We start from the raw sequence: 14,815 nt of genomic DNA, 5'->3' as shown, positions 1-14,815 counted from the left end.
TTGAGATACCTGAAAATCTATTTGACAGCATTCCAATGCTCCTTTCCAGGATTAGAGAGATATCGACTGACTACTCCAATTGCATGAGTAATATCTGGTCTGGTGCAAACCATAGCATACATCAAACTACCAACAGCCGAAGCATAAGAAACCTTCTCATGTCTTCTTTATCTTTCTCACTTGTAGGACACTACTTGATATTTATTTTCAAGTGACCCGCAAGTGGAGTTGAGAGTTCCTTAGTTTTACTCATGTTAAACATGTTGAATACTTTCTTAATATACTTTTCTTGAGACAACCAAAGCTTCCTATTTTGTCTGTCTCGTGAGATTTTCATCCCCAATATTTGTCTAGCCGGACCCAAATCCTTCATTGCAAAGGATTTACTTAACTCCTTCCTCAGCCTATCAATTTTCATCGTATCATGGCCAACAATCAACATATCATCAACATACAACAAGAGAATAATAAAATTACCATCTGAAAAACTTTTCACATAAACACAGTGATCAGATGTAGTCCTGTGGTACTCGTGGTCTATCATGAAAGAATCAAACTTCTTGTACCATTGTCTTGGTGCCTGTTTCAACCCATATAAGTTCTTCTTGAGACGGCATACAATATTTTCCTTGCCACTTTCTTTGAACCCTTCCGATTGTTCCATGTAAATTTCCTCTTCCAAGTCACCATGCAGGAAAGCTGTCTTCATATCAAGTTGCTCGATCTCCAAATTTAAACTAGCTGTAATACATAGAACAACTCGAATTGACGACATCTTTACCATAAGAGAGAAAATTTCTTCAAAGTCTACACCTTTCTTTTGACTAAATCCCTTCACAAGCAATCTTGCTTTATACTTTGGTTATAAGTTGTGCTCTTGAGTTTTCAACCTGTAAACCTATTTGTTCTTCAAAACTCTCTTACCCTTAGACAGTTTCACTAAGTCATAGGTATGATTCTCATGCAAGGACGTCATTTCCTCTTGCATGGCTCGCAACCAATCTTCTTTGTTCTTATGCTCTAAAGCCTCACAGTAGGATTCTGGCTCTCCTCCATCTGTTAACAACACATATTCATCAGGATTATATCTGCTAGAAGGTCTCCTCTCTCTGGTAGATCTCCTAAGTTCATCTTGTGGTGGCGTCGGTGGAGTAGGTGGCGCTTCATGCTTAGGTTCATCAGCAGCAGGATTATCACCATGATTAACATCCTCTCTCTGCTTCGTCTCAGCTCCCCCTTGATTAAAATCAATAGGCACTGGAATTGGATCTGGATCTGAATTTGAACTAGTAGGAATGTCATTTGAAGATTTTGTGTTGTCACCTTTATCAATATCTTCAATGGTTTGATCTTCAAAGAAAACAACATCTCTACTCCTGATCACCTTTTTTTCAACAGGATCATACAACCTATAATCAAAATCTTCATGTCCATAATCCAAGAAAATACACTGCTTTGATTTTACATCAAGTTTTGACCTCTCATCTTTAGGAATATGAACAAATGTCCGCCAACCAAAAACTCTCAAGTGTTTAAAAGATATATCTTTTGCCGTCCATATTTTCTCTGGGATGTCACCATCTAGAGGAACTAATGGAGAAAGATTAATCAAATCGACCGCAGTCCTCATTGTCTCACCCCAAAAGGATTTTAACAACTTAGTATTAGAGAGCATACATTTGACCCATTCAGTGATGGATTTATTTATCCTCTTTGCTACTCCATTCTCTTGAGAAGTTTTTGGCACAGTCCTTTCCAATCTAATCCCACGGGACTTGCAATAAATTTCAAACGGTCCTCTGTACTCACCACCATTATCAGCACGAATACACTTTAACTGCTTGTCAGTTTCTCTTTCAACTTTGCTATAAAAATCTTTAAATACATCTAAAACCTGATCTTTGGATTTCAAAACAAAATACCAAACCTTTCTAGCAAAATCATCAATAAAAATTACAAAATAAATAGCACCACCAAGAGACTTATCTTTCATATAGCAAATATCAGTGTGCACCAATTTTAACGTATTCAATTTTCTAGATAGAAAAAAATTTTGAAATGCAACTTTGTGTTGTTTCCCATAAATGCAGTCAACACAAAATTTAAGTGCATTACCTCTAATTTCAGGTAGCAGTTGTTTGCGAACAAGTGTCTAAATCCATTTTTCACCCATGTGCCCAAGTCGCCGATGCCAAAGGTCAATTGATGAATCACGAACTGCATTCACTTCTCCCTTTCCCAACTTGGCTTGCATCAAGTAGAGGGTACTCTGCTTCTTTCCTCTAGCAACAACGATATTTTCTTTGCTGAGTTTTCATTTGCCTCCACCTTGCAAGTTATGATAACCCTCATCGTCAAGTTTTCCAATAGAAATAAGATTAAAACGAATATCAGGAACATGTCGAGCATTTCTTAATATCAGCTAACACCCGGTATCTGTATCCAAATATATGTCTCCCATTCCAACAACTTTGCATGAAACCTCATTTTTCATCATAACATATCCAAAATCTCCTTCGATGTAGGTTGAGAAGAAATGTCTGTGAAAAGTAACATGATAGGATGCACCCGAATCAACTACCCAATCACTGTCATAATGAATAATATTCACCTGACCATCATCACAGAACACAAACATATCATCATGAGCTGCCATAATTGCTGTAGTCTCTTCATCACCTTTTTCCTTCGCCTTATCTTTTTTCTCAACTTGTTCCTGTTTTAAGATTCTGCACTCCTTCATATAATGCCCATTCTTTTTACAATAATAGCATGTAATATTTTTTCGTGACTCAGATCTGCATCTGAATTTGTCATTCCTGTTTTGGGGTTCTTTACTTTTACTTCTTCCTATTCTTTCTTTCTTTTCTGTCACCAGGGTCTGGGACTCATAAGCAATTTCTTGTTCCTTCCTCCTGAACTCTTCATTAATCACGGCCTCTTTTGCCATAACTATGGTCAACACACCATTCGAAACTGAATTGCTGATGGAGACCACCATAGTTTCCCAACTATCCGGTAGTGAACTAAATAATAATAGAGCCTGCACTTCATCATCCAACTCCAAATTTAACGTAGTTGCCTGGTTTATCAATCCCTGAAAATTACTCAGGTGTTCAGTCATATCTTCCCCATCTTTATAGCTCATCCGAGTAAGATCTGGTGTCATTAGCAATATGTTGAAAAATATTTTGATCAATCCATTTTCTAATATTACCAACAGTTTTTCTGTGCATAACAGCCTATTTTTTATCACTCATATCATTTGGTTTACCTTTATCCCCTAGAATAGGTGTGACAGCCCCACTTCTCCCAAGGGCGAACCCAAGGGTATCGGCGGGCCGCCTGCCTAGCTCGCGCTAGGACTCAAAACTTAAAGCTAATAAAACTCTTCTAAGCCACAAGAACACGATTCATAATATATACAACCACCAAAAGTCTACTTACATCTTCAAAAGCATCAAGCCAAACCGCTCTAATATACTATAACAATAACCAGCAAAAGGTAGACCCTAAGAAGGGTCCTTATACAAACCACCAAAATAAAAACAAACATCCTAACTGTTCAACTATTACAAGCCAACCTACCTATACTAGTATACGAGCCAAAAGTCCCCGCGTCGGCCCCTGCTAAGGAAAACAAAAGGAAAGGGGTAAGCTATATGCTTAGTAAGTAAACAGGGGCGAAAGCATAAATTTCACGTAACAGTTACACAGTACGAGGAAAGCAAAAGCAGAAAAGTCACATCACATAATAAGGATACAGGTGGCTCCAAAGCCAATTCATATGCCATGCGTGATCTCCTGCCGACACTCCGTCGACCACACTCAATGGTCCGTAAACTTCACTTGTACACCCACCGACACCTTATCACCCTCACTGGCCAGTCACCTCACAAACTTGCCCGGACGAACGAAATCACAAACTTGAGCTTGAGTCACAAGCTCGGGTCACAAACTTGGTCACCTTCTCGGTGAACCGGATTCACAAAATTGGTTCATAACATGAACCTACAAACTTGGTGACCGCAGACTAAGTTGGACTGACTTCGACCAAGCCCTAACCGGCTCGAATAGTCCAAACAGGTCTTAGGTCGGGCCCACGAACTCACAAACTTTGCAAACTTCACAAACTTTACTCGAAAGTCGCCCCGAGCCACAAGCTCAAGGGTTTTGGTTCCAAAAGGGTCATATACATATGCCAAGTACAATTATACATTCAAATTAGGGTTTAGGTCGAGTGCGATAAAGTACACCCTCGCCTAAGTACCCTTTTCACATATCTCAAACACATAGCAAAGAAAACACACCAAACTGGCCTGAATACTTACTCAGAAACTGAAATAGCAAAAGTACGAAGTCGGATCGAAATGAACAGCTAGTAGTGGGCCCCACCAGTTCCGCCCAGCTCACCACCGTCTGAAATAGAAGATTGTGTCACACCATATCGTAAACGGCTACTATCGTGCCTCAAACAAACAAAACGGCAAAAACGGCACGCGCGCACATACATATGACGGACGGAAACGGAAACGGCCGTTAGCGGAAACGGCAGATTTGACACTCGTTTCTATTGTAATCATAAGTTGAGCTACGAATATCGGATTAAGGCGTATGAGACACCATATCGAAGCTTAAAGGATGAACAACAATTGTTATGAAGACATCCAGAACTGAAACTGGAGGCTTCAGCCCCAAATGAACCAAACACAATCACATACGAAATCTGGCCAATGCACAAATGGTCAGTTTTGAGTGCAAACTGTTTTCTATGCTACACATGGGAAAAAGAGCTGAAAATTGGCAGTTAGATAGGTCATTCCAAATGGAACAACTTTCATGAAGGTCGGCAATCCAAATTCGGAACGGAAGTTGGTCGTCAGGACCAAAACAGATCTGACCAGAAAATGGTCATTTTTACGGGCAGGCCTTATTTGCTCGGCTATATCTCAGGTTTTATAAATCCGATTCATGAAATTCCAAGGGCGTTAGAAAGCTCTGATATAGAGCTATAAGTTTGGTGTTTTGGTCGCAAGCCCAAACAGCTTGTAACCTAGTCAAACGTGAAGCCAAAGTTCCAGTCGTAAACTGTCCGGATATAAGAACAGAACGGAATATGACGGTCAAAACAGGTCTGAGTATTTCATTTATAACTCAGGTTATACCACTCCGTTAATCCTGAAAATTTACAGGGATATCCAGGACTTAAGGGGCTACAACAATGTGGAAGGCCTCTCAATCCAAATCCTAGCACAACTAAAGTCAAAATGCAGAAAACCAACCCAGAACCGTAATTGCAGGTTCCCAAATCACACAAAACTTGAATCAGTCCAAGTCAGTCTATACAGGTCCAAAAGCATTGATTCCAAAGGCATATGAAAGCTAAGACATCAAGCTACATTTCATCAGAAGACACCAACAACAAAATCCAAACCAATACCAGTCAAAACAGACAATTACTATCGCAGTTCGGACATTCTGTTCACCAAAAACAGCAACAGTAAAAACTGCATAACTCACTCTATACTACTCCAAATGCCCTGAAATTTTGCAGGCACTTCAAACTCATCAATACCTACAACTTTCATGTTTTGAGCAAAGTCCAATTCGGCCTCTAGCTATGACCTAAAATTTCGGACAGAATGTTCAACCAAGAACCCTAATTTTCCAGAAATTCTTCCAAATCCAAAATTGATTGCATTTATCACTAATTTGCACCTACTAGAGCCTATATAGACCATTACCAATCATCATAAACAACCACACCATCATAATCCAATTAAACCAGAAAAAAATCATCATAAAATGGAAAACCTCACCAAAACTCTTCAAATCAAGAAATAAATCACATATTCCATTACTCAAGCCACCATTAGGCACAAAATAACCATCATTAAGTATAGGAGGGAAGTTTAAGCATCACTCACCTAATAACAAGAGAGAGGAAGATGATGGACACCTTAGCTCTTCCAAAAAGCTTCACTAAACCACCCACTATCACCAACTAGAAAAGTTGTATGGAAAGGAAACTAATTTATGTGCTTGATTGAGATGATTTGCTAGTGGAAAGCTTGAAGATTGAAGAGGTTTTTTCTCCTTCTTGCAAGGGAGAGAGAGAGATCCGGCTATGGAGAAAGAAAAATGGTGAATTTTGAATGATTTTTGAGATATTTAATCCTTTGGTCAAAAAAGTCAAAAATGTGAATAGTGTTTCTTAAGTTCAATCCAATAAGGAAGTGACACTTGTCACTCTCATAAATGCAATCCTATCTTTTCTTTTCTCTCTCACATCAATCATATTTCACTCTCTACTTATCTCTTAACACCCGATAAATTTCACACAGTATCCGGAATTTAACCTAATTGGCCGAATTTTTCCGAACTTTCCGCACTAGTGGGTCCCACGTCCGATATACGTTCTTATTTTCTCAAAATCTAATCGATACTTGAAAAATCATCTAAAACCTATATTTACTCAGGAACATTATCTGGGAAAATTTCCAATAAAGAAAAATGTAGAAAAGGCGGGCGATAAAAACCCGAAACCACCCCACCGATTAACGAATAACCCTCATATCAGCTTACGAACGGACTGGGGCCTCACAATCTCCCCCACTTAGGACAATTTCGTCCTCGAAATTCCAATCAACGAACTAAAGGGTTGGAATACTCAAAATAATCAAAAGATCAAAATGTATACATATATATACAAGTCACGCCAACGTATACACAATATACTGCATCATATACACCAAGGGACATTTCAAGTTAGACAAAGTCAAGAGCTGCAGGTACTGTATATGTAGGTATTCACATACCACAAGTAAATCACATGTAGGGACAATATAAGGGCAAAATGAAAGAAACGCGACTTATCGTCCCACGCTCAGTGAAAATCACCCTCGTCCGGTTTCTTACTCCACTTCCCAAGGTGCCCGTTGATATCTTGTACTCACTCTAGCCAGACAAAGCCTGTTCATACTCCCAAAATGCTAGTCTCAAGTACTTGGCAGCGCCTCAACTCTGGAGTACTCAGGCACAAGAATCCGAGATAAGATAATTCACATCTCGAGCTGCAGTCCCAAGAGCAAACTATCTACAATCAAAATTCCTACCTGACGTACCTATCTATGGTCCTCAGATACCAAGAGAAAGATTTAAAACCTATAACATTTATGATCCATAACTTATGCTCGAACGAACACTTAGTCCTTCATACTTATTCGCCACTTCATCCAGACTCACTCTGCGCAGAGACCACGCGAAGCTGCTATAGGTTTTATCCCTCAATTGCTTAACTTTTAAAATCAAATCAAATCAAATCAAATCCCACAGTCCGGCATCCTAAACTTTAGCCTAGGATACACTACAGAGATCTGAAGCCTAAGCTCTGATACCACCTGTGACAGTTCTCAGGGTCACATCACGGGGTACCTATCAGCTTGCCACCCGCACGCGGGCATCCCCTACGGAGAGTTTCGCTTCGTGACTCTTCACGAACGAGAGGCTCGGGGCTTTTCCAGACGAAGGACTTAAGGTCCCAACTGTCGGCATATGGCTCTGATACCACCTGTGACAGCCCCACTTCTCCCAAGGGCGAACCCAAGGGTATCGGCGGGCCGCCTGCCTAGCTCGCGCCAGGGCTCAAAACTTAAAGCTAATAAAACTCTTCTAAGCCACAAGAACACGATTCATAATATATACAACCACCAAAAGTCTACTTACATCTTCAAAAGCATCAAGCCAAACCGCTCTAATATACTATAACAATAACCAGCAAAAGGTAGACCCTAAGAAGGGTCCTTATACAAACCACCAAAACAAAAACAAACATCCTAACTGTTCAACTATTACAAGCCAACCTACCTATACTAGTATACGAGCCAAAAGTCCCCGCGTCGGCCCCTGCTAAGGAAAACAAAAGGAAAGGGGTAAGCTATATGCTTAGTAAGTAAACAGGGGCGAAAGCATAAATTTCACGTAACAGTTACACAGTACGAGGAAAGCAAAAGCAGAAAAGTCACATCACATAATAAGGATACAGGTGGCTCCAAAGCCAATTCATATGCCATGCGTGATCTCCTGCCGACACTCCGTCGACCACACTCAATGGTCCGTAAACTTCACTTGTACACCCACCGACACCTTATCACCCTCACTGGCCAGTCACCTCACAAACTTGCCCGGGCGAACGAAATCACAAACTTGAGCTTGAGTCACAAGCTCGGGTCACAAACTTGGTCACCTTCTCGGTGAACCGGATTCACAAAATTGGTTCATAACATGAACCTACAAACTTGGTGACCGCAGACTAAGTTGGACTGACTTCGACCAAGCCCTAACCGGCTCGAATAGTCCAAACAGGTCTTAGGTCGGGCCCACGAACTCACAAACTTTGCAAACTTCACAAACTTTACTCGAAAGTCGCCCCGAGCCACAAGCTCAAGGGTTTTGGTTCCAAAAGGTTCATATACATATGCCAAGTACAATTATACATTCAAATTAGGGTTTAGGTCGAGTGCGATAAAGTACACCCTCGCCTAAGTACCCTTTTCACATATCTCAAACACATAGCAAAGAAAACACACCAAACTGGCCTGAATACTTACTCAGAAAAACTGAAATAGCAAAAGTACGAAGTCGGATCGAAATGAACAGCTAGTAGTGGGCCCCACCAGTTCCGCCCAGCTCACCACCGTCTGAAATAGAAGATTGTGTCCACCATATCGTAAAACGGCTACTATCGTGCCTCAAACAAACAAAACGGCAAAAAAACGGCACGCGCGCCACATACATATGACGGACGGAAACGGAAACGGCCGTTAGCGGAAACGGCAAGATTTGACACTCGTTTCTATTTGTAATCATAAGTTGAGAGCTACGAATATCGGATTAAGGCGTATGAGACACCATATCGAAGCTTAAAGGATGAACAACAATTGTTATGAAGACATCCAGAACTGAAAACTGGAGGCTTCAGCCCCAAATGAACCAAACACAATCACATACGAAATCTGGCCAATGCACAAATGGTCAGTTTTGAGTGCAAACTGTTTTCTATGCTACACATGGGAAAAAGAGCTGAAAATTGGCAGTTAGATAGGTCATTCCAAATGGAACAACTTTCATGAAGGTCGGCAATCCAAATTCGGAACGGAAGTTGGTCGTCAGGACCAAAACAGATCTGACCAGAAAATGGTCATTTTTACGGGCAGGCCTTGTTTGCTCGGCTATATCTCAGGTTTTATAAATCCGATTCATGAAATTCCAAGGGCGTTAGGAAAGCTCTGATATAGAGCTATAAGTTTGGTGTTTTGGTCGCAAGCCCAAACAGCTTGTAACCTAGTCAAACGTGAAGCCAAAGTTCCAGTCGTAAACTGTCCGGATATAAGAACAGAACGGAAATATGACGGTCAAAACAGGTCTGAGTATTTCGTTTATAACTCAGGTTATACCACTCCGTTAATCCTGAAAGTTTACAGGGATATCCAGGACTTAAGGGGCTACAACAATGTGGAAGGCCTCTCAATCCAAATCCTAGCACAACTAAGTCAAAATGCAGAAAACCAACCCAGAACCGTAATTGCAGGTTCCCAAATCACACAAAACTGTAATCAGTCCAAGTCAGTCTATACAGGTCCAAAAGCATTGATTCCAAAGCCATATGAAAGCTAAGACATCAAGCTACATTTCATCAGAAGACACCAACAACAAAATCCAAACCAATACCAGTCAAAACAGACAATTACTATCGCAGTTCGGACATTCTGTTCACCAAAAACAGCAACAGTAAAAACTGCATAACTCACTCTATACTACTCCAAATGCCCTGAAATTTTGCAGGCACTTCAAACTCATCAATACCTACAACTTTCATGTTTTGAGCAAAGTCCAATTCGGCCTCTAGCTATGACCTAAAATTTCGACAGAATGTTCAACCAAGAACCCTAATTTTCCAGAAATTCTTCCAAATCCAAAATTGATTGCATTTATCACTAATTTGCACCTACTAGAGCCTATATAGACCATTACCAATCATCATAAACAACCACACCATCATAATCCAATTAAACCAGAAAAAAAATCATCATAAAATGGAAAACTTCACCAAAACTCTTCAAATCAAGAAATAAATCACATATTCCATTACTCAAGCCACCATTAGGCACAAAATAACCATCATTAAGTATAGGAGGGAAGTTTAAGCATCACTCACCTAATAACAAGAGAGAGGAAGATGATGGACTCCTTAGCTCTTCCAAAAAGCTTCACTAAACCACCCACTATCACCAACTAGAAAAGTTGTATGGAAAGGAAACTAATTTATGTGCTTGATTGAGATGATTTGCTAGTGGAAAGCTTGAAGATTGAAGAGGTTTTTTCTCCTTCTTGCAAGGGAGAGAGAGAGATCCGGCTATGGAGAAAGAAAAATGGTGAATTTTGAATGATTTTTGAGATATTTAATCCTTTGGTCAAAAAAGTCAAAAATGTGAATAGTATTTCTTAAGTTCAATCCAATAAGGAAGTGACACTTGTCACTCTCATAAATGCAATCCTATCTTTTCTTTTCTCTCTCACATCAATCATATTTCACTCTCTACTTATCTCTTAACACCCGATAAATTTCACACAGTATCCGGAATTTAACCTAATTGGCCGAATTTTTCCGAACTTTCCGCACTAGTGGGTCCCACGTCTGATATACGTTCTTATTTTCTCAAAATCTAATCGATACTTGAAAAATCATCTAAAACCTATATTTACTCAGGAACATTATCTGGGAAAATTTCCAATAAAGAAAAATGTAGAAAAGGCGGGCGATAAAAACCCGAAACCACCCCACCGATTAACGAATAACCCTCATATCAGCTTACGAACGGACTGGGGCCTCACAATCTCCCCCACTTAGGACAATTTCATCCTCGAAATTCCAATCAACGAACTAAAGGGTTGGAATACTCAAAATAATCAAAAGATCAAAATGTATACATATATATACAAGTCACGCCAACGTATACACAATATACTGCATCATATACACCAAGGGACATTTCAAGTTAGACAAAGTCAAGAGCTGCAGGTACTGTATATGTAGGTATTCACATACCACAAGTAAATCACATGTAGGGACAATATAAGGGCAAAATGAAAGAAACGCGACTTATCGTCCCACGCTCAGCGAAAATCACCCTCGTCCGGTTTCTTACTCCACTTCCCAAGGTGCCCGTTGCTATCTTGTACTCACTCTAGCCAGACAAAGCCTGTTCATACTCCCAAAATGCTAGTCTCAAGTACTTGGCAGCGCCTCAACTCTGGAGTACTCAGGCACAAGAATCCGAGATAAGATAATTCACATCTCGAGCTGCAGTCCCAAGAGTAAACTATCTACAATCAAAATTCCTACCTGACGTACCTATCTATGGTCCTCAGATACCAAGAGAAAGATTTAAAACCTATAACATTTATGATCCATAACTTATGCTCGAACGAACACTTAGTCCTTCATACTTATTCGCCACTTCATCCAGACTCACTCTGCGCAGAGACCACGCGAAGCTGCTATAGGTTTTATCCCTCAATTGCTTAACTTTTAACAATCAAAATCAAATTCAAATCAAATCCCACAGATCGGAATCCTAACCTTTAGCCTAGGATACACTACGAGATCTGAAGCCTAAGCTCTGATACCACCTGTACAGTTCTCAGCGGTCACATCACGGAGGTACCTATCAGCTTGCCCCCGCACGCGGGGCATCCCTACGGAGAGTTTCGCTTCGTGACTCTTCAACGAAACGAAGGCTCGGGGCTTTTCCAGACGAAGCGACATACGTCCCAACTAGTCGGCATATGGCTCTGATACCACCTGTGACAGCCCCACTTCTCCCAGGGCGAGCCAAGCGTATTCCGGGGGCCAGCCTGCCTAGCTCGCCGGCCCAGGCGCCTCAAAAAACTTAAAGCTAATAAAACTCTTCCTAGCACAAGACCACGATTTCATTAATATATACAACCACCAAAGTCTACTTAACATCTTCAAAAGCATCAAGCCAAAAAACCGCTCTAATAGTACTGATAAACAATAACCAGGCAAAAGCGTTTATAGACCCTAAGAAGCGGTCCTTATACAAACCACCCAAAACCAAAAACAAACATCCTAAACTGTTCAACTAATACAAGCCAACCTACCTATACTATTATACGAGCCAAAAGTCCCCGCGTCGGCCCCTGCTAAGGAAAACAAAAGGAAAGGGGTAAGCTATATGCTTAGTAAGTAAACAGGGGCGAAAGCATAAATTTCACGTAACAGTTACACAGTACGAGGAAAGCAAAAGCAGAAAAGTCACATCACATAATAAGGATACAGGTGGCTCCAAAGCCAATTCATATGCCATGCGTGATCTCCTGCCGACACTCCGTCGACCACACTCAATGGTCCGTAAACTTCACTTGTACACCCACCGCCACCTTATCACCCTCACTGGCCAGTTCACCTCACCAAACTTGCCGCGGATATTCGCGAACGAAAAATTCACAAACTTGAGCTTGCAGTCACAAGCTCGGGGTCACAAACTTGGTCACCTTCTCGGTGCAACCGGATTCACAAAAATTGCGTTCATAACATGAACCTACAAACTTGCGGGTTCGACCGCAAAGACTAAGTTGGACTGACTTCGACCAAGCCCTAAACGGCCTCGAATAGTTCGCAAAACAGGTCTTAGTCGGCCCACGAAACTCACAAACTTGCAAACTCACAAAACTTTACTCGAAAGTCGCCTCCCGCAGCCACAAGGGCTCAAGGGTATGGTTCAAAGGGTCATTATTACATATGCCAATGTACAATGATACATTCAAATTAGGGTTTAGTCGAGTGCGATAAAGTACACCCTCGCCTAAGTACCCTTTTTCACATACTCAACACATAGCAAAAGAAAACACCACCAAACTGGGCCTGATTACTTACTCAGAAACTGAATAGCAAAAGTACGAAGTCCAGATCGAAATGAACAGCTAGTAGTGGGCCCCCCACCATTCCGCCCCAGCTCACCACCGTCCTGAAATAGAAGAATTGTGTCACACCCATATCGTAAACGGCCTACATCGTGCCTCAAACAAAACAAAACGGCAAAAACGGCACGCTCGCGGCACATACAATTATGACGGAAGGGAACGGAAACGGCCGTTAGCGGGAAAACGGCAGATTTGCCACACTCGCTTTCTATTGTAATCATAAGTTGAGCTACGAATATCGGATTAAGGCGTATGAGACACCATATCAAAGCTTAAAGGATGAACAACAATTGTTATGAAGACATCCAGAACTGAAACTGGAGGCTTCAGCCCCAAATGAACCAAACACAATCACATACGAAATCTGGCCAATGCACAAATGGTCAGTTTTGAGTGCAAACTGTTTTCTATGCTACACATGGGAAAAAGAGCTGAAAATTGGCAGTTAGATAGGTCATTCCAAATGGAACAACTTTCATGAAGGTCGGCAATCCAAATTCGGAACGGAAGTTGGTCGTCAGGACCAAAACAGATCTGACCAGAAAATGGTCATTTTTACGGGCAGGCCTTATTTGCTCGGCTATATCTCAGGTTTTATAAATCCGATTCATGAAATTCCAAGGGCGTTAGGAAGCTATGATATAGAGCTATAAGTTTGGTGTTTTGGTCGCAAGCCCAAACAGCTTGTAACCTAGTCAAACGTGAAGCCAAAGTTCCAGTCGTAAACTGTCCGGATATAAGAACAGAACGGAATATGACGGTCAAAACAGGTCTGAGTATTTCATTTATAACTCAGGTTATACCACTCCGTTAATCCTGAAAATTTACAGGGATATCCAGGACTTAAGGGGCTACAACAATGTGGAAGGCCTCTCAATCCAAATCCTAGCACAACTAAAGTCAAAATGCAGAAAACCAACCCAGAACCGTAATTGCAGGTTCCCAAATCACACAAAACTGGAATCAGTCCAAGTCAGTCTATACAGGTCCAAAAGCATTGATTCCAAAGGAATATGAAAGCTAAGACATCAAGCTACATTTCATCAGAAGACACCAACAACAAAATCCAAACCAATACCAGTCAAAACAGACAATTACTATCGCAGTTCGGACATTCTGTTCACCAAAAAAAACAGCAACAGAAAAACTGCATGAACTCACTCTATACTACTCCAAATGCCCTTGAAAAATTTGCAGGCACTTCAAACTCATCAATACCTACCAACTTCATGTTTTGAGCAAAGTCCAATTCGGCCTTCTAGCTATTGACCTAAATTTCGGACAGAATGTTCGAACCAAAGGAACCCTAATTTTCCAGAAATTCTTTCCAAATTCCAAATTGAATTGCATTTATCACTAATTTGCACCTACTTAGAGCCTATATAGACCAATTACCAATCATCTAAACAAACCACACCATCATAACCAATTTTAAACCCCAAGAAAAAATCATCATAAAATTAGAAAACTTCACCAAAACTCTTCAAATCAAAGAAATAAATCAACATATTCCATTACTCAAAGCCACCATTAGGCACCAAAATAAACCATCAGTAAGTATAGGAGGCAAGTTTAAGCATCACTCACCTAATAACAAGAGAGAGGAAGATGATGGACACCTTAGCTCTTCCAAAAAGCTTCACTAAACCACCCACTATCACCAACTAGAAAAGTTGTATGGAAAGGAAACTAATTTATGTGCTTGATTGAGATGATTTGCTAGTGGAAAGCTTGAAGATTGAAGAGGTTTTTTCTCCTTCTTGCAAGGGAGAGAGAGAGATCCGGCTATGGAGAAAGAAAAATGGTGAAT

The 14,815-nt window shown here is 40.7% G+C and overlaps 1 protein-coding gene across 1 annotated transcript in view; it reads left to right on the top strand.

The window, feature by feature from the left end:
- LOC113760057 (UDP-glycosyltransferase 83A1-like) overlaps window positions 1-14,815 on the top strand; it is a 30,928-nt gene that overhangs the window by 14,436 nt on the left and 1,677 nt on the right. The window lies entirely within an intron of this gene.

Source organism: Coffea eugenioides, chromosome 2, assembly GCF_003713205.1.
Source record: "Coffea eugenioides isolate CCC68of chromosome 2, Ceug_1.0, whole genome shotgun sequence".
Taxonomy (NCBI): Eukaryota; Viridiplantae; Streptophyta; class Magnoliopsida; order Gentianales; family Rubiaceae; genus Coffea; species Coffea eugenioides.
Note: the sequence above shows the minus strand (reverse complement) of the source record. Positions and strands in the feature narration are given on the sequence as shown.